A 20,744-nucleotide genomic window follows, 5' to 3' on the forward strand; every position below is an offset into this window, starting at 1 on the left:
ACATCTGTTGAAGAGTCCTTTAGAACCTGGGGGAACATGTGATGTGAGGCAAAAATGGTAAGGCCAAATAGAAACCCTGCATGAACTCCAGTGAGTAAGAAAGAAACACACAGAAAAAGAGGGGGGATACACACCCCACTCATGAACTGGAGAACCTTCTCACCTCTGGTGGGCATCTTCTGCCCCTGACTCCTCACATCCTCCGGGTGCTTCGCTAAGTCACCATGGTGGGCATGCAAGTACTCAAAGCGTAGCTTGATGGGGCTCCCACCCAGAACATGAGAGTCCTCTCACTGAAGTCCTCTCACCATGAGTATGGGATGGCAATGCACACTCGAGACCACCCTCCCTGCTCCTCGATCTCTCAAACAAAGTACCTGTACCTGTTCAGTGGCCCTCAGCCTGGTGTCCAGAAGCCCCCTCCAGTGCTGGGGAGCCGGGCCCCTGGGTAGTGGCTAACTTGCCCAGACAGAAGACAGTGAAGAGCACGTAGACCCCAGAGCTTGGGAGTGATGGAGACATGCAAACCAGCATCTCCAGCTCCCAGGTCAGATGTGATATAAAGGCCTGTGATGTGAATGCAAGCAGAGCAGTGCCAAAGGCTCACAGAAGGTCCTGAGGTACCCCTCGACAGTGTCCCATCCCCTGGGCAGGCAGCACCCCGAGAAGTGGCAGCAAAGTGGCGACTCGTGTCCTCTCAAGAAACTGCAGTGAAACTGAGATGAAATAAAAACATGTCCAGTTCTCAGGTTGGCCCCTCAATCTGGCCCATATGGAGAGGGACGCAGCCAACAGGAGCTGCCTGTTGGACAACCTCCTGGAGCTACATGGCTACACCTGGACTTGTCCAGTGTGCGGGAGTCCAAGGCCCAGAACTAAAGCTAGGCAGGGACCAAGGGACTGACATGGACATGAAGAAGCCCTCTCTCATGGGCAAAGTGCTAGATGCCAGGGCAGAGTCTCCTCAGGGACTGCTCACCCCAGGTTCCAAGCTTGGAGGTAGATGGCAGCCCCCAGTGGGAGGGCCTGAGGGACATGCACTGACCTCTGGGGCATTTACAACTCCAAGAGACCAGGTGAATATTGAGTCCATCACTAGCCTGCAAACAGAAGTGGGCAAATCTGAAACACAAACAACCAGGACAGGGTGAGCGCCCACACCCAAAAGAAGTGCCCACAACTCGGCACCAAAAGGACACACAGCTCAGTGGAGAAATGGGCAACAGGCAATTCAGAGAGGAAACCACATCGGCCAAGGAGGACACGAGGGAACCCGAAAATCTGGGTTGAGCCCGTCCCAGGTCAGTGCTGCCTGCAAATGCACAGCAGGAGCAAAGTGGAACCCTCACCAAGCCTCAGAGACCCAGGTGGGGTGGGAGACAGCACCCCCTGTGGCTCGGTCCTCACACCTGGGCATGTGAGGAGAGCTGGGGCCAGCAGCAGGGAAGGGATGGGTGTGGAGAAACGCCATGGAGCAGGTCCTCACAGCTGCCCCATCAGCAGCCACACGTCATAGGTCTCCAGTTCACTGGGCAAGGTCTCGTTCAAAACCAGGATTTGGAGAAACAGCAGAAGGCCACCCACCATTCACAGGACTCTCCCTCATGATCTGAAACCATTACCAGGAGGTTCTGGGGTGTCTGGAGGCAGCTGGTAACCACTCTTGGGGCGAGGAGTGGGGCATCATCATGAGGTAGTTGGGTGTGGTGATCACTTGGGTTCCTGCAATGCTGAGGCCTCAAATCCAACAGGCAGCCCCTGCTCTTCAACTTGTGCCTAGGAGGCTTCTGCAAGGAGAGAGCAGGCTGCATGCGGGAAGAGAAAGCACTGCTCTGACTCAACATTACCATGGCAGCAGTTGTGTGGGTGCCCGGCTACAGGGAACCAGGGAGACACCGACCTTGCCTCCCTAGAACTCGGTGACCCTCAGGGAGTCCAAACTCTTGCACAGCAGCCACAGCCTGGGAGGAAGAGATGTGCAAAGGTGGGCAACAGGAAGATGCAGAGCACCCCAGAAGTCCCAGATGAGAGCACCTGGCACTCGGGTGAATGGAGAAAGGGTTGTTACCATCGTGTCTGGAAGGAGGATAGTAGGTTGTCAGGACAAGAGGAGCCAGTGGTCTAGGGACAGAACTTCACGAGAAAGTGTGGGGTTCTGGATGTGCTCTGTGCAGAGTGCAGGGCCAGCACAGCTACCCAGAGTGCGGGGTGATGAGGAAGGAGACCTGAGACTACCAGAAACCTCCCCCCAGGGCACCACAGACAGGTTGGGGCTTAAACAGGAGAGGGCTCGGCTGCACTTTCAATCCGGGGTTGACAAGGACAGAGTGTGTGCAGTGTGACACAGAACCGATGGTGCGCAACTGGAGGAAAAGAGACAAGAGGGGTCCAGGCCAGTGGGGAGCCTAGGCTGACAGCTCAGCTAGTAGCAGTGGGGACAGGAAAAGGAACATTTACTCTGATCAGGCACTTGGGAAGCAGGGAGACGGCAGGGAGGGCGGCTGTCAGGAGCAGAGTCAGGTGGCTGCCCTGGATGGACTGAGCCCCCAGATGAGAGCAAGAGTCCAGGAAATAGTTTTGAAGGTGAAGTTGCCTTTCTTTGAGACATCTCAGGTCCCAGGGGCAGCAGGAGACACAGTGAGGAGTTTCCATCTCATCTGCCAAAAAGGAAAAAAAACAGATAGACTGTTGCTCAGCACTGGGCCAGCAGCCCCAGGGTGGCTTGGAGGGGAGCTGGCCTGGGCTTTCAGCCCAGAGATGGGGAACTCCGCCCAGAGGCCCCGCCTCTCACGGCTTCCCTGGCCCCTGGGGTCCATTCTGAAGCTCAAATGTGATTGTCGGGAGCCGTTATGGGAGGTCCCGCCCGTGACGAGGTCATGAAGAAAATACCGGGCAGGCAAGGCCGTCCGAGACCCCATCCATGACGAGGTCACGAGGAAAATACCTGACAGGCAAGGCCGTCTAGGATAAGGGACCCTCCAGGTTGGCCTCGGCCTCTACCCTACCCTATATTCTCCCCCCTTTTCTGCTGTTGTTCTTGTTTGCCCTGCTGCGGATTCTTGTGTTGCCTGTCGAGAGCTCTCCTGCTCCTCTTTCACTGAGTGAGGACCAACTTAAAACCCTAATTAATAAATCTCCTGGACACTGGTACCCTATGAAGGGACCAGAGATGAAGAAAATGCTTCAGTTCAAACCCTTTAGCTGGCATTCTGGCTTGTTTGATAAATGTGTGCTCTCATTGCACAAAATGCTCATGATTGTTCTAAACATCCTAAGCACAGTACGCTAACAAAAGAAACTATTAAGCATAGGCCCCTTCGCGGGGTGAGAAAAGCTCCGTAAATATTATAGCCACATATACGCCTAATAGAAAATAGTTTAGATAGAGATTAGCTGGTGACTTCTTGCAGGTAATTAACTTTTAGACTAAGAGCCTGTTTTGTGCCATATCTGCTGTTTTTGAAATCCTTTGCATTTCTGTTCTGTAAAAAATGTAATCCTATCTAGTTCCCTTGGAGATGACACCTAATAGAAAGAAAATAGATTAACCACAAAAAAGACAGGGTCGGCTACTGAAGTTGCTTAAAGTTGCACCAGGTGCAAACCATAAATTGTCAACAGGCCTGAAAGCCAAAAGATATTATACATAGAGATTAACCATTAAAAAGGCCCTAGTAGGCACAGAGCCCTTTGGGGGGTGAGGAAGCCCTATTAGAAAATACAAAAAAATATTGTTTTAAAAGTGGTTATTAGATCAACGTTTGATTGATGTTAATGTGCTGAAGTTATGCAGTGGACACTATTGTTAATATGGTTAAAGATATAGTAAAATAAGAGTTTAGCCCTAGTGTAAAAACAATAAGATAATTGTTAATTTTAACCAAGAGTGCTAAACAGGGCCTGCCTCTCCAGAGCCACAGAGTCTTTGTGTGTTAAACTTTTTAGATAAATTTAGCTGAGAATTTCTGCAAAAAGACTGTCTTTTATGTTAACAGGATTGTATTTCTATTATGTTACAACCTGCTGTACCATGAGACTGCCACTTTTCTGTTTTCTGCTAACCTCAAGGCCAGAAGATAATGTACAAAAAATCTATGGGAAAAGACTCTCGTAAACAAAAATATACAGAGCACACCTGGTTTCGTGAAGGACAAGCTAATGTAATGTTAACCTAAGTCTGTATGCTTATCTGCCCCTTAGAAATGTACCAACTTAGGGTATAAAGGCGATGGTGAAAAATAAAGCAACTGCCAGACTCTGCTGCATATTCCTGGTCTGGTCTCTTTCTCTCTCTCTCTCTCTCTCTCCTAGCAGACTTGGCCCTATCAAGGCCGGTCCTACGTGTCTCTCTCTCGCCGACGCCGTTCATCCTGAGGGTTCCCCTGGATCCTGCCGGGGCTGGACCCTGGCATGTGATCACTGTCACTTTGGCTCTCGCCAAGTCTCAGGGAGTGGACGCCTATGGCAAAGGCTCAAAAGGGCATGGTCTGACCTCCGCCAAGGAACTGGATGGGCCCAGACTCCATGGGTTCCCCGGGCCCGCAGCTCCATACCTGTCAGCTTTGCCCTGCTCCACCCCAGCCCAGCTCCCCAGGGGTGCCACCCCGCCCTGCTCCGGCCCCTCCTCCTTCTCCAGAATCTCCTCCTCACCCAGGTCTTTCCCACACTTCAGCCCCAGACTCCTCGCCCTGCTCCTCCCACCTCCGCCCCTCTCTTCTGCTGGCCGCTGCTCACTTCCTGATCCTCTTCCAGGTCTCGCTCCAGGCCACTGGTCTCGAGGCTCCTTCCAGCCTAATCTTCCAGGCTCCTCAGAGTGTGGAGGCTCCTATTTTGTCTCCTAGCAGACAGGGCCAGCGAGGGAATGCACCTTTGTTCCTACATGCATGCCTACGTGAGTATGGGAAGCCATACACACCAGAAATCAGGGGCCTCGGTGTTTGTGGGCGCGACGCGACCAAGGCCAGCTTGCACTTTCACCTGTCAGAGGTCTCAGGTGTCAGTGGCGGACCACTGACCTGCCTGGTGGCTGCAGGCCAGGCATCCCAAAGCACCCACAACTTGCTCTGCTTGCAGGAAGACGGGACCTGCTTCATATGCAGAAGGTACCTCCGGGCAGGCTTTCCAGGCTCTGTGACCAGGAGCACCTGCCAGGCAACCAAACTGCACCTTCTGGTCCCCTCCACAGCCACAGTCCCCGCCCGCCATCCTTCTAAGTGTGTGTCCTGGTGATGCCCTGAGCCACATATGAAGGCATCCTTGACTTCCTTCCAGCCTCCTGCTTGTCCCTGGACTGTGACCTCACGCAAGTGCCACCTGACCCCGGTGAGCCAACCCCAGCAGGCCCTGACCCTGCAGGGCTCAGCTGCTTGTCCGTGGTTCCCCTCCTGGTGGGGCCCAACCACGAGTCCATGGAGGATGGCCCACTGACTCGGCGGGTCCCCAGATCCATCCAGAGTGGCAGTGTGAGGGGAGAAGTCATTTTCTCTTGTTCCTTGCTGGGTCTCCTGGGCTGTAGATCACCATCACTCCTGGGGGCTTGGTTTCTGTGCTGTGGGCTGAGGCATCATGGAGTCGCTACCCCAGCCGCATGAGGATAGGCCAGCTGCTATGGTGACCAGAACCAACCCTGAGGGAACCTGCACATGAGTTTCACATCGGTTGGGCCCTCCTGGGTCCCTGTGGTCTGAGGCCGCTGCCCAGAAGAAAACTGTGTTGGCTTGTTGTCCAACATTGCTGTCTTGTCACAGGTGATTTTCTCCCTGTTCCTCTGGTCCTTGTGCAGGTGAAGACACCCAGACAAGCAGGCAGAAGAGTGTTTCCTCCTCTGGCCACCAAACAGGCACCCTCTGCTTTGAGAGGTAGGAGCGCTTGCAGCCCCTTCTTACTCAGGGATCCCACCCACACAGGTGAGATTTGGAGGCACCCAGGAGGAAGGGGTTGGGTTGGTTGAGACACTGAATGGTGGAAACTGGGCAAGCCAGGGACCCAGTCACATACCCCAGTAGAGGACATAGCAATGGCTAAACCCCAGGGATCAGCCAGGCTCCCTGGTACCTAGCCCAGATTCAGTGAAGAGGGTGACCCTTTGTCACCCAGCAGGTGGATAGAAGTTCAGCAGGATGATGATGCTCTGGGCCAGCCAGTGTGTGAGGAAGTGGCATCCTTGCCTGTGGTTTGGGGAGTGAACACGGGGGAAGCCTTTGCAGAAGGCAGTTTGCTGGCATGTGTTAGCACCTTGGGTGTGTGCCCTGTGCCCCAGACCTCCTCCTGCATGGCTCTTCAGTCAGTGAGTCTGTGGTCATGTTGAGTGCCAAAATTGGATTTCTCTTCTCTTCCATCAGGAGAGAAGTGTCAGTAACTTGTGGGACCCCCAACAATGGAGGTGTAAACAGACACCGTGCAAGGGTGAAAACAGACACATAAAGTTGTACAGACATGGAAGAGTGTGCCCAAGGTGCTGGGAGTGGAGAAGTCATCCCCCCACTCCCTCCCTACAGAGAGATGTCCAGACAGGGTTGACCCTCTGTCTTCATTTGCCGGCAGTCACGTCAGGGTCAGAGGCCAGGTGGCTCAAACTCTGAACCGTGTTGGTTCAGGAGGCTGGTAGCCAAGGTTGAGGTGTCAACTGATATTGGTTCTCGTGAGGGCTGTGGAGAGAGTCTGTCCCATCTCTCTCCCCTCACTTCTGGGGCATTGCTGGCCATGATGGGCATGTCTGGGCGAGTTCTGCCTTCCTCTTCACCCCAGTTCTCCTGTATGGCTGTCTGTCTCTAAATGTGTCCTTTGTATGGGGACAGCCATCCTGTTAGAGGTGGGTCCATCCTAATGAGCTCACTAGACCTCTGAAGACTTTTCCTTTGTCTGTAAGGTCACGCTGATGTACTTGGGATTGAGACTCCAGCACTTGGATTTGAGGGAACATGATGTGACTCCTCACACCCTACAAAGGCTCTGAGGCAGGAACACATTGGAATGTCCCTAGGATGGAAGAATCATCTTCATGACTAGTGGGGGGAATCCAGGGGTGAGGAGAGCAGGCTGCCAGGGTAGGAGCCACATCACATGGGGCCTCGTGGGCCTGTAAGAACTGTGACTTTGCTGTGCTTGGGAAAGGAAAGGCCCAGGAGACCCTGGGCTGGTTGCCTTAGGGACCTTGTCCCCATCCTCACAGCCACATGGAAACAGAGGCTCTGTGAGATGTTGAGACCCTGATGAGTTTCAGGGCCATGGCTCTGCTCCTCCACCTCTCCCCCACTCCAGTAAACAGGGACCCCCCTCTAAGTACAAGGATAGAAGTGAAGATGGATTGCCTGTGGTCAGGTCCCATGCAGTCACGGGCTATCTATGCCTTGGCACCTCCTCAGCCGTGGAAAGATGTGACAGTAACCTAGCAGGTTATTTGAGGTTTAAAGTCTATGATCCCTGCATGGTTCCATTCCAGGCCCTGGCGAGGACAGGGAGCGTGGCCATCACAGAAGTTCCTACTCTCCTTCATTCTCTCTGAGCAGGGCCCAGGGCACCTGCTGACAGTGGAGGCAGTGGTGTGGGAAGGGATGCAAGGAAGGTGGCTCCCAAAGACTTGGGGAAGCCACCTGGCAGGGCCACCCAGGGTGGCCCCAGGGCCAAGGCCAGATTGGTTAGCACAGATCTGCCCTCAGCAGGCCTAGAGTAACATAGGGGATCTTCAGAGCATGCACAGTGATGGGGCTGGGACCTGAGGGGTGGGGTGGGTCTCAGGGGGAAGCCAAGAGCAGGACTGTGCCTTTCTGTGCTGAGAAAGGACCAGAGGCAGGCTATTAGGCTGCAAAGCCAGGGGGAACTGCACTCCCTCCTCAGTGCTCCCAGAGTTTCAGGACCCTCTTTCTTGGAACTCACCAACTGCCTCTCTCCGCCTGTCCTGCCCTCCTTCTGACTTCTCCACAGACTGCATGGGATGGACAAGTCCTCTGGGTCACCACGCCCCTGTCAGCAGACAGCGTGGAGACAGATGGAAAGAGCCAGCCCTCTGTGACCCCCTCTTCTGTGTTACCAGGCTTGCAGGATGCTTGGGCACCTGGGCCTATGTCCGGACCAGGCCATGTGTGTTGGACATGGTGCCTAGATCCTAAACACAACTATGAGGGCAGAACAACAAGGGCTGGTGCTCAGCTTGTGGAAATCTTGTACTTGTCTTTGGGTTTGGGGTCATGTGTTTCCAAGGTGGAGTGACCCTGCTTTCCAGTGGGCCTCTTGGACATGCCCCTAGATTGGGAGCTGGAGACACTCAGCTGCTGATCAAAAACTTGTCACATCATCGGGGAACCCAGGAGGAGCCCCTTCTGCTTCAGGGTGCATGATTCATGGAAGGTGACACCCCCATCGTCAGGAGGCAGACTGGGTCTTCTGCTGTGTGACAGGCAAGGCCCAGGGACCCACCCATCCTGGGCTGGCCTCAGCGCATGGCTCGGGAACCACACTCTTGGCCGAACATGTGAAGTGCTGCTGCTTCAGATGAAAAGGGACCCTGGGTACCCAACTGAGGCCTGCTTGGGGCATGGGCTTCCAGCCTCATTGGGCTCACCCAGTGCCGTGTGTGAATAGCATGGACAGATAGAACACAGACTCATACTTCTCATTCGATTTTTTATTTACTCCCGTGGAGTTTTGCTGTACTTTATTAGAGCTAGAAATAGATTTTTGCTTACAAGAGAATGCTTTTGAGTATCCCTAGGGACCTGGTGGCTCAGGGATTGGGATTATCCTTGAACTGCTCACAGAGGGAACACGTGTAGCCTGAGGACTCCTCCTGCTCCTCGTCCGCCTCAGGGGCCTCATTTGGGGCCACAACTGAAACGGCTGCCTTCACGATGGAATCATAGGTGTTGTACAAAGTCATCACCGAACCACAATCTGGGTACCTTGAGGGGCTCTTGGGCAGTTGCCCTGCGCCATCCCTTCCAGCAGTAGCTGGGGATACAGACATGGAATTGCTGGACATACCCTCTCCACTGGGGCCACCCAGCTCGCTGGGGAGATGGTTTTCCCTGGCCTGCCTGGCTACATTGCCTATAAACCAAAGGCCATAGAACAGAAATGAGCACTGGCTGGGGATTTCGTGAACAGTTGGCTTCCCTTCTGGACCTTCTTGTCAGCCTCTTGGGTGGACTCATTGTGATGGAATCGAGGAGAGTGTCTGGTTGTCACCGCCTTGCTTCTTTCTCTTTGGGGCCGCTGTTGCGTTAGTGGCGGGCTGAGCAGTTGTTCGGGGGTCACCTTTCCTCTAGATGTTCTGCAGGAGCAGAGGCTTATCTCTCTGAAACTTGGAGCCGTGATAGATCTGAAAGGAAATTAATCACTTTAGCCACCGTGGGGTAGAATGGCCATTCCTCACTGCCCTCCTCCCCACCACCGTCCTAGCCTTGCTTAAGTATGGAGATAAAGTCTCTTCATTCCTGGCAGGTTATGAGGCCCTAGCAAGTGCACTCCCTAGAGCTCCCCCACTGCTGGCCTCACTCAGTGTGTTACTGCCACTCCCTGACATCAAGTGGCCCCTCAGGGTCTGGAGTCACTCCTGTGGATCCTGTCTAGAGGATGGTGGAACATGACAGGCCCTGCTTTCTCTTCTTTCCTTAACCACCCTCTCACAAGAAAAAAGTTCTCCTGGGAAATGAAACCTGTCCAGCACTCAGCTCATCTAGTCTAGTCTCCCCAGGGCTTTCTACATTACCATCATCCTCTTCTTCCCCACAGAGTGACCTGAAGGGCAGATTTTACTGAACATACAGGTTCAATTCGTGAATGAAAGTCTTAATGCTGTCTGTCTCGAAGATCCTATCTGTGCCTCTATGCTGAAGGACCTCTGCCTGGAATGACCTCTATGCCTCGATGACCACCATGTCTCCCTCATCATTCCAGTGCACAGAGGTGAAGGCTGCATCCTCCATGATCATCCAGAGCTTCCTTGGGAAGGACAGCCTGAGGAAGGCATTGTTCTCTTCCTCATTGGCTGTTTCTGGGTTCAGGCCCTGTCAGGGCGGGTTGTTGGGAGCCCAGATCTGGACTTTCAGGTTGGTCCCACAGCTTCTCCAAAGCCTCCCCTGAATCCACATTTGGATCTGGGGAGACATCAGGGGGGTGCCCTGCTGTGGCCTCTCCATCAGTTGATGGGGCCAGCGGGGCTGCACATGTCTCATGGGAACTCTGACTAACCATGAAGCCAGTCTAGCTCAGAAGCATTCTCTACCCAAGCAGTGAACGCTCAGGGCAGAAGGGCCTCAGACCAGGGTCGGGATGCCCAATAAATATTGTCTGGAGAGTCTAGAATCTCAGCTGTGGGCCATGCAGCCAATTAAGTGGTCAGCTTCCTTATTTCCTTCGTGATGTCACAGAGGTGATGTGGAGAGGCAGCCCTGGCCCAGTGTGGGAGAGGGGAGGATGGGAAAGGAGATGGGATCCCCAGCTTGTCTCTTTGCTGAAAGTACAGAAAAGTATGCTTCAGGTTGCCTGAAAAGGCTTCCATCTGCTGTCAGGCGCCTTGTTGTAGGAGGCCAGGCCCTGGATGGGTTGACAAATGTGCTCCTAGCTTCACGTCCCTCCCTAGTAATGGGCAGGCCTTTGGCTGGCTTTCTTGAAGAGCCAGGCCCCAGCGAATCGTAGCTTGGCAAACAGCAAGAGAGACCCCAGGAGTCAGATGGAACTCTGATGGCTGTCCCTCCCAGAAGATGGGGTCCGTAGTGTCCTGGTTGGCCTAGCCTGAGTTGGTGCCCCCACCCCATCCTTCAGCCTCTTCTGGCTTTGTCCTCTTCCATTTGGCGCTGCTGGTTGGTAGGTCGTGTTCAGTCAAGAGTCCTGTTGTCCTGCCCACACTGCCCCTCAGGTTGAATTCTCCCCAGAGTAGGGCTGTGCTTGAGCACAGTGGGAGCGACCTCACACTCCATTTGACTGCTCCCAAGCACCTGAGACACAGACTCCCAAGGAGTCCGTGTGGGAGGGCATAGCCAGGCATTCTGCTGAGCTTGCAGCCTGCCGAGTGCCCACCCCCAGACCTCATCCTGCTGCAGAACACAGGCTATTGTCTTCAGTTTCTATTTCTTCCCATAAAGACTGCTCTTGTGGCCCTAGAGTGCTCAATATGGGAAAACCTGTGTGTGTGTGCTTTCCCCATCCCCTTCCCAGAGCCTTGGATTCAGCCTCCCTTGAAGCTGCCTCAAAAGCCCTATTTCCTTTTGTCAATGGGGTGGTTTGGCTTCTGCTACCCCCAGTCCTGGCCTCCTATGTCCAACTTGGGTCTCCATGGGTACTTGCCCTTTGAAGAACTTGACTGGGGGCTCAGGGTACAGCCTGTTCTGCTGAAAACAAGCATTTCACTGGTCCTCTTCTCTGTCCCTGCCCCTGTCCCCACCACCACTGTGGACCTGTTTTCCCTTAGCCAGATCCAAGTCCATCAAGTGATTTTGCTGGCTCTCTGGTTAGACGCTTTGCAATGGGCCTGCTTTACATACACTCACTCCCAGGGACATGTGTGACTTATTGAGTTAGATGTGACCAAAGGAAACCCCTGTCTACCTGTATTTGAAAATGGATGAGAGTCTGGGTGTGGGACTGGAGGAAATCCTAATGAGTCACCTATCTTCACTGTAAATGAACAATTGAGCAGTGGGTTTGGAGATGCGTGTTCTCTGGCCTTTGTGGGCCACTGTTCTTCAACATCACCATGTAGGGGACAGACTGGCACCTTGGAAAGGCCTGTGTGCAAGGACCCTAGGGCACTGTCCCCCGGTTTTGCCACTCAGCAGGCTCATTTGCCTTGTGTAAGGGCCACAGCCTGGTGTCTAAAAGGGGACCGCTAAGAGGGTGTGGAAGAAGCTCTCCCAGGGGTCATTCAGGCTAAGGACTGGCAGCATGGATGGAGCTCCAGGCCTTGACTTGAGCTTGCTCCCTGGCCTTTTTGCTTCTAAACAGGTTGACAAAGCATTCCTTCAGGTCGATTACTCTGGTTGGGACATGACCCTGGAGGCTGTGAATGTCGGTGGGGGCCCCTGGTGGCTCCTCAGAAGGCGATGGAAAGGCATGGCATCTGCAGGCAGCCTGGCTAGGTGGCCTTTCCTGCCTCTGCACCTTCCCACCCCCACACTCAGGGCCCCTCCTTGCCCCCTGGGTCCTAAAGGAGCTGCCTTTCCTGGTTTCCCTCCCCGAGGCACCACCCAGACCCTTGCAGTGGGTTTGTGTGTCACCGAGGGGTCTTTGTCAGCCATGGCTCGGGACACTTGTGTTGTGCACACACAAGCCCTCATGATGTTCAATACCTGCCTTTCTCAGCCTGGCTTTCCTGCCTCTGTGCTTGGTGGCCCAGCTCCAGTGTCCCCAGCCCAGAGGCCCTCCAGACGTTCCCCTACCTCACTGCAGCTAGGGAGACCTGGAGCCTCAGGGGTCCACCCATGTTACCTTCCCTCCCGTATTGGAGGAGGCTCCTGTAGGGGCCTTATCCCAGTGGGAATTGGGGCCACAGAGTCAGATCCTCCCTTCTTCCTGCTCAGTGAGGAGCTGGTCAGCCTGGCAGGTTCAGTTGGGCAGGAGGCCCCATAGCAGCAGCAGGGACAGGGCACCGCCCTCACGCGGGAGGCGCTGGAACTGGACAGAGATGCTGGCCCCGGGCAGGGTCAGTTCTCAGTAAACCACAGAGCAGCCCTGACAGTGCTTCTGATTCTCCTTGTCCCCTTCCTTCCCTGGGCCAGCTTTTGTCACCTCAGAGGCATCATGTAGCACTGAGAAGAGGAAGGTGTGAGAAATCAGAAGGTCGGGCCTTGGCATGGGGTGGGCGGGGACTCCAGAGGAATTGAGACCAGGGTTCTGAGCCCACCCCAGCCCTCACTAGCATGTGGTCCTGCAAAGATGCCCAAACCCCCAAGGCCTCAGTTCTTCATCTTGGAGGCGAGCAGGTGTGAGGATCCCTTTGTGTTCAGCTGCAGGATGCACCTGAGGGATGAGACTGAGCTCGCAGGGCCTGAAGGCCATAAGCACCGTGATGGTGGGGCAGGAATCTCTCACACTGTTGCTCCCAGACATTCCTCCACTCTCGACTGGATGGGGTTGGCGGCTTTGTGATCCAGGGCGTGTCAAACAATATGCACCTCAATAGGATGTGAAATAGCTAATCAGCCAAACAAGATGTTTCATAGATAAAACTATGTAACTTTTCCAGTTAGACCATTGTCGCTCAGTTGTGTCTGACTCTTTGCGACTCCATAGACTGTAGCCCACCAGGCTCCTCTGTCCATGGAATTCTCCAGGCAAGAATACTGGATTGACTGACCTCCTCCAGGGGATTTCCAGACCCAAGGATCGAACCCAGGTCTCCACATTGCGACCAGATTCTTCGTTGTTTTAGCTACCAGGGAATGCCCATTTGCAGTTAGAGGACCTGTTAAATTTGGGTGTGGAGGAATGTTCCAGCAGGACATGACAAGATGCTCCAGGAAATAGAAGCAAGAACCTCTCTTTGCCTCTATTCCAGCTGGTTTTCCACCCAAACCCTTACTTTCCATAACTTCAGACCCAACCAATGTCAAGTCCTTGATTGCAATGGCCAGTTACAGTCTATAATTAAAAGCTAATTAACACCTTGGGTTCTGGCTCCCTGGGACCAGGAAAGAGAGGTTCAGTCTATGGATTTCTGGGCATCACTTCAAGGGAGTATGACTGGAGTTCTGCAGGTTTCCTAGCAGATAGGGGGTAGAGAAAACTCCTACTTTGCCCCTGTGGTCAACAGCAATGCGGCAAGAGCCAGGACCCCTCCCTCCCCCAAAAAGAGATCTCTCTGGGGTTTACCCAAGATGCAAAAGGATGCCACACAGCAGTGTCCCTTTTTGGTTTTTCCTCACCCCTAAGACACACCTCATGTGATTTTGGCTCCTAGACCAACATCACTCTAGGTGTGGGGTGTCCTGATTCTCCTAGTGTCCCCACTGCTAACACAAGGCCTTTCACAGAGCAGAGGCTCCATGAAGGTCTTGGAAATTAATGAGCCAAGGAACAGGGGCTATTTGACTCAAATTAATTGTCTGCTATTTCCTTAGATATCCCAGACAAATCCAAATAAACAGAGATCCCTTAGCTTTACAATATGACATGCAAAAAGTCTAAAAAGCAAGAATTCCAACTATCACTTTTTATTTTCTAATTCTTCCAACAACCAATTTAGTAAGCAAGTTCACATTTCCAAAATCGTTCTAATTCTAATTCCATACTATGCTGTGCAGGACCATGAAATAAAATGGAAGAGTTCCCAATCTCTTTTACGAAACAGCAAAACTCTTGTTCTTGAACTGGCTAAGTACAAATACACTGTGATCAATGTCACTGACATTGTTAGATACTGGAATGCACTGTCTTCTATTAAAAGGAATAACATTTGAAAACTTCCTAAAGAAAAGAGAGATGAGTCTCCATGTCATTGTAGAGAACAGGAACACCAAGATGCCACACACTGGGTTCCCCCAATGGGCCCGGGCTCTCACTGCTGAGAAGGCTGACCAGTCCCTCTTCAATCATGGAGGGAAGGATAGCCTCCTTTCTTGTCCCCCATGACAAGTTGCTGGACATGGGCCTGGAAGGAGCCTGGCTGCTGCTCTGGCTTAGGGTCCCTCTTCCTCCACCCTTGAGCCTCTGTGGAGCGGGTGGAAGGAGCTGGGACCCCTTCAACCCATTCTGTCCAGATACTCCAATACCTTAAACTTGCTGGTCTCTGCACAGACCCAGGGACCCCACAGGAACTCATAGTGGGCAGGGTGGCTGTCAGGCACCTGCTGGTACTCCGAGTACCCCTCCTGCACCCACACTTGGGTCAGCAGCTCCCTGGGCTCCCCATAGACATAGTGCTCCCTCCCAGGACACAACCCCATCCTGCAGAGTTCTGCCCAAACCTCCTCCTTAGGGGCACCGTCTTCATGCACGATGATCAGGCACAGGATCACCACCAGGAAGCCAGCCTTGGGCAACCTCTGCCCATCCCTCAGCATTTCATTGAGGGTGAGGACCAGGACATACTTGTGCTCACTGGGGTCTACCTCTTTCACCTCCAAGACAAAGACCATCTGCAGGCTCTGCCCGGCTTGACAGAGGACCACAGGGAAGTGGTCCTGGTAATCTTTGAGGACACTATTCAGTGCTTCTGCCTTGGTTATCGGCTCCTTGGTGATATACATGCTGAGCAGAAATCACACCAGCTCATTCATTTTCACCCATAGTGCATCTCAGAGTGAGGACCTGGCACCTTCCTGGTCACATAAGGTGCCTGGCACTTCATCTTGCTTGCTGAGACGGTGCTCTTCAGATTGGCTCACCAGAGTGGCAGCCAAGGCAGTGGGAGAGGGGCAGACACCCAGAGGGCTCTGAGGGAGACTGGCTGTTGCAGCAGCAGCCACCTCCCCCAGGGTGTCCCAGATCGGGAGAGAGGAGGAGGAGGACGCTGCATCTCCTTCCTCCGCCTGCTCTTCCTCCACCTCCACCACCTCCAGCTCTACCTCCTCCACCTCCTCCTCCACCTCCTCTACCTCCTCCTCCACCTCCACCACCTCCACCACCTCCTCCACTTCCTCTTCCACCTCCCCCACCACCTCCACCACCTCCACCTCCACCACCTCCTCCTCCTTCACCTCCTTCTCCTCCACCTCCTGTACCTCCTCCTCCTCCACCTCCTCTTCCTCCTCTGCTTTCTCCCCCTCCTCCTCCCCCCAAAATAATTGTGCCTCCAAAAGGTCCTCCTTCTCTCTTGGATCCTGACTCTCTCAGGCTGGCAGACCTCATGTATCCCAGGCATGATGACTGGGATCAAACCACAGAGAGGAGTGGGGCAGGTGGACAGATGGAGACCACGAGCCTGCAGGAGAGAGTGAGTGTGAATGGCCTCAATGCACCCTGGATGGTCTGATACAGGTCTCCTCTTGAGGGGTGCTCTTGGGCCTCATAGGGGTGCTCCTCCTGGGCAGGCTGTCCCCTGGCTACCCCAAGGAGGAAGGGCAGTGGCTCCCTAGAGTGCAGTCAGCAGAGCCCTGAGTTCTGGGGCTGACACTGTGGAGGGATCTGGGCCTTGTGGGATCCCCTATGTTCCGGGATGGGGTAACTCTGGTGCATGATCATGGCACCCTTCTCACCTTGACTCCTGGCACTGCCTGGACCTCCTCTGCTCTGACCTCAAGACAAGGGCCTCAGAACTCCACCTTTGCCTCCTGGTTCCTGGAGCTCCTGTGAGAGAAATGGAGGGGGCACCTAGGGTGCACACTGTAGCAAAGCCCTAGCCCTTCTGTGCATGTTGGAGGGTTGGACTCTCCGAAGTCCCTCAGCTGTGGGGTGAGAGGTTCCCCAGGGGCTCCCTTGTAGTGCTCCCCTCTTCCCTGGCACGGCCTGGACCCTCCCCTTTGGAGGCCTGCAGGGAAACTCAGAACAAGACCCAAGTCTGGATAGAAAGCATTAAGGGGCCCCACCTGTGGCTGCACCTGCCCAGGGCCTCCTGCAGGTCCTAGGCTGGGGAGATGCTCAGTCCTCAACTCCTCCTCATGTCCTGCCTGGCCTCCCAGCACTGACCACAGGGGCGGGTTCTGCTCAGGCCGGGGTGTCCAGCCCCTGCCGACCTGAAGCCTCTGTCGTCCACCTGAAAACCTCACCTCCCGAGGCCCCGATGCTATAGGTGAATAAACTACTCACCCTGCTCACCCCGCTCTGGGGCCTCTGAGACCCCCACACAAGGCTAGCAAACCTCCCTGCCTTAGAGTCCAACCGCCTCAGTCCTTTCTCGCATGGAGCCTGGGCTCCAGGCAGGACCAGGGATTTTCCCGTCTGCCACTTTGAGGCCCCGCCACTCTCACAAGGTCCCGAGTCACTCTGAGGCCTGGATGTCAGGATATGCTGCACGTGATCTTACCGCCTGGGGACAACCCGGGTCCCCTCTGTTCTGGGGTCCAGCTCCCCTCACTTCTCCCTCAGGATCCTCACCTTTACTCCCGCTAGGACCTGTGCTCCGTCCTTTCCCCAACTGAGGCCCTGCTCCTCACACCAGCGCCTCAGTCTCTCTGAGACCCAGATGTCAGGAAGTCTGCCCACTGTACTAGGACCCCAGTCTGAGATCCGGATGTCAGGAACTCAGCCTCCTGTACCAGGACCCCAGTCTGAGACCCGGATGTCAGGAACTCGGCCTCCTGTACCAGGACCCCAGTCTGAGACCCGGATGTCAGGAATTCTGCCCCCCTATACCAGGACCTCAGTTTGAGACCCGGATGTCAGGAAGTCAGACCATGCGTGTTGTGGTCATCATATCCCAGGGTCTCTCAGGACCGACAGCAGGGATGGGCTTTTCTGAGGTCTCTTCTCACTGGGGTCCAGGGTCCCCTCAGTCTTCCCTCAGGCACCTCACTTTGCCTCTGGGTAGGACCTGGGATTCTCTCCTCTCCCCAGACGAGGCCCCGTTCCTCTTAACCAGGTCTACAGTCTCTCTGAGACCTGGAATTCCAAAAGTCAGGATCAGCCTAGAACACTAATTCCACACCGATACCTCCCAGAGCACCCGAATATAGGGGGTGGGGGTCTGTGGGGTCCCCTCTGATTGGCATCCAGGATCCCCCAAGTCCTCCATCAGTGTACACCCTTTGAGTCCCGTGAGGACCTGGACCCTCCCCTCTGCCCACATGAGACCCCACCCCTTATCCTAGGTCCCCAGTCTCTCTGAGACCCTGATGCAGAAGTCAGGACACGCTGCCAAGTGCTCATCCCAACGCCAGGGATGCCCAGGGCTGGCAGCAGAGGCGTGGAACTGTGGGGTCACCTGTGTTCTCCCATTGGGTCCTCATCCTGAGCCCTGGAAGGTTCTGGGATGCCAAAGTCCTCGGCAGAGGCCAGACCCTCACACCAAGGGCCTCGCTGCCCTGAGGCCCCAGGAGGAGGCTGTGGCCATTACAAGCCCAGGGCTTCTTAGTGGTTGAGGATGCCAAGAGCTGAGATGATGTCCCGGGAGTCACTCAGCCTTTCCTGTGTTCTTCACCTTGACTCTCAGCTAGTGTGGGCACTGCCCTCTACCCACCTGATTTTACTTCCCATAGAGACCCAGGCCCTGTTGAGCCAGCACACCCGAGCGGGAAACCAGGGGTGGGGGACTCATTCCCACAACCCTGCCAGGGTCTTCCAAGGCTGAAAGCAGTGATGACCTATATGTTCTGGGGCCCCAGAGCCCCCTGCCCCCACGGTGCTACCTTGACTCCTAGCATGGCTGGGCTCCTTCACCCTGCTGACCTGAACCCGAAGTCTGTGATCCAGGCCCTCACTTCTTTCTCAGAGGAATCTGTAGCATCACATCTGGATGCCACACCCAGTGATTCTCCACGGTTGTCAGGAGGGCAGCACATGCATTCCCTGGGAACCCTCGGTCTCTGGTCCTCACCTCGAATCTCCACAGGACTTGGGGTCCTCCCTCTGCCCATCTGAGACTGCACCCTACAGACCAAACCTCTGGCTCCCCGAGTTCACTGAGAAAGTGGGCGTTGTGGAGGGGTTCTTAGTCTGACAGCCAGGCTTGGGGTCCCCAGTAATGGTAGAGTTGCATTCTATGGGACCATCTGTTCTGGGGTGTCGTCCTCACTCAGGAGGGGGCCTCCTTGTCCCTTGAGAGAAGGCTGCAGTGACAGCACAGATGCTGGATGGAGGGTAGCTGCACCCATAGTAAACACTTGGTGTTTACTAAACTTCACTGTGTGGTGGTTACTGTCAAAGCTGGGAAATGGACTCACATTGTTCTCTGTGTGTGTGTGGGGGGGGGGAGGTGATGCTTTGTGAGTAATAAATGGTCGAACCAGGAAAGAATTCTTAACCTATAGGTGTCCTCTAGTCCCAATAGGTGTTCCTACTTTTCAGTCAGGGAAAACAATGGAATTTGAAATTAGAAAAGTATGAGAATATATAGATGCCAACTTTAAAAAACTGAAACAAGCAGAAAAGGATTCTTATCTGCAGAATGGTTTCCAGAGTGTCACGTGGATGCTGTATCGGAGCCAGAAGAGACAGCATCGCCTATGAGACGTTTAAAATTTCACTTACACTGAAAACTGTTTCTTGCTGAAATCTGGAAGCATCACGTGGGTGAATGACACTACAATTGCAGTGAGGTTTACTCCACTAGAAAATAAGCCTCACTAGCAAGGAGGGATGGAGTTCAAGCAAATATCTTGCCATGTTGATATGATACATTTATAAATGGTGAAATGATCACTGACATAATATTAGCTACACCTCCATCTTGTCACATTTCTTTTTTGTGGTGAGAACATAGAAATTCTACTCTCTTAGCAATAGTCAAGTATTTGATACAGAATTGTGGGCTATGAGCATCCTGCTGTACACTGGATCCCAAACCTTGTTAGTATTATAAGTGGGGCCTAGTACCCTATGAACAATCTCTCCCTATTTCCCCATCTCCTAATTCTTAGTAAGCATCACTCTCTTCTCTGTTTCTCTGACCATTTTACTTTTTAAATTTATTTTTATTTATTTTTTAATTTTTGGCCCTGCTGCTAAGCATGTGGGATCTTAGCTCCGCAACCAGGGATCAAATCCATCTCCCTGCATTGGCTGTGCGGAGTCTTAGCCACTGGACTGCCGGGGAAGTCCCAGTTTGTCCTTTTACGACTCCACATGTAAGTGATAACAAACTGTACTTATCTTTTTCTGTCTCACTTATTTTACTTAGCATAATGCCCTCAAGCTCCTTCCAAGTTGTTGTAAATGGCAGGATTCCCTTCTCTCACATGGCTCTATGCTGAATATGTCGCATCTTCTTTATCCATTCATCCACTGACAGATACTTAGGTTGTATCCATATTTTGGATATTGTGAACAATGCTGCAATAAATGTAAGAGTGAAGATATCTTTTTGATATCCTATTTTCATTTCCTTCGGAATATACACTCAGAAGTGGAATTGCTGGATCATATGGTAGCTTCCTTGATTGTGTTCTTTGATGCACATAGGTTTTTTTTTTTTTTTAATTTTGATGAGGTCCAATTTATCTATGTTTTTCTTTTTTTGACTCTGTTTTTGGTGTCATATCCATGAAATCCTTACCATCTAAAATATTTCTAGATATATAAATAAACACAGGATAGGAAGTACACATACAATTCTTTGCTCTGACCACCAAGAGGTCACAGAACCAATGACCCTTCAGTACCAACGAGCACACTTAGTGTACAGATCTAGTTTTGTCAATATCATTCGACAATAAAAGGAACAAGGGCCCCATGGAAAAATTTATGATTCTAGAATTGGGACTGGAAAGATGGAAAATGAGCCTGGAGCATCTTTGTAGGGTGTGAAAAAAAAGTGCTCAAAAATTTTCAAAAAAGGAAGCAACGTTTTCAGGGGTATGACAAAGGTATATACAAAGGGAGCTGACAGGAAGAGCTCCCAGTGGCCAAGCCGAACAATTTTAAAATAAAAATATATAAAGTTGTATTGGATTTTAACCCAAAGTGTAATATAAATACCATGAGTCCATACTGAAAAAAATAAACAATTTCTTAATTACACAAACAAGGATAGACAAATCTCCCACTGAGAAAGATTCCAGTTTATGCAGACACTTCCACTTCTAGAAAGTGGAGCACAACTCCCCACCCCTGAAGCATGGACTGCACATTGTGACTTTCTTCCAAAGTGGACAGGATGGAAAGGGGGCATAAACAATCACTTTATCACATAGACACATGACAAGCACTACCTCAGC

General features: G+C 53.0%; 1 pseudogene; it reads right to left on the reverse strand.

Moving 5' to 3' along the window:
• Positions 1-8,722: 8,722 nt before the first annotated feature.
• LOC122434760 lies at positions 8,723-10,191 on the reverse strand (annotated as a pseudogene).
• Positions 10,192-20,744: the final 10,553 nt, after the last annotated feature.

The sequence above is a fragment of the Cervus canadensis genome, chromosome X (genome assembly GCF_019320065.1).
Source record: "Cervus canadensis isolate Bull #8, Minnesota chromosome X, ASM1932006v1, whole genome shotgun sequence".
Classification (NCBI taxonomy): Eukaryota; Metazoa; Chordata; class Mammalia; order Artiodactyla; family Cervidae; genus Cervus; species Cervus canadensis.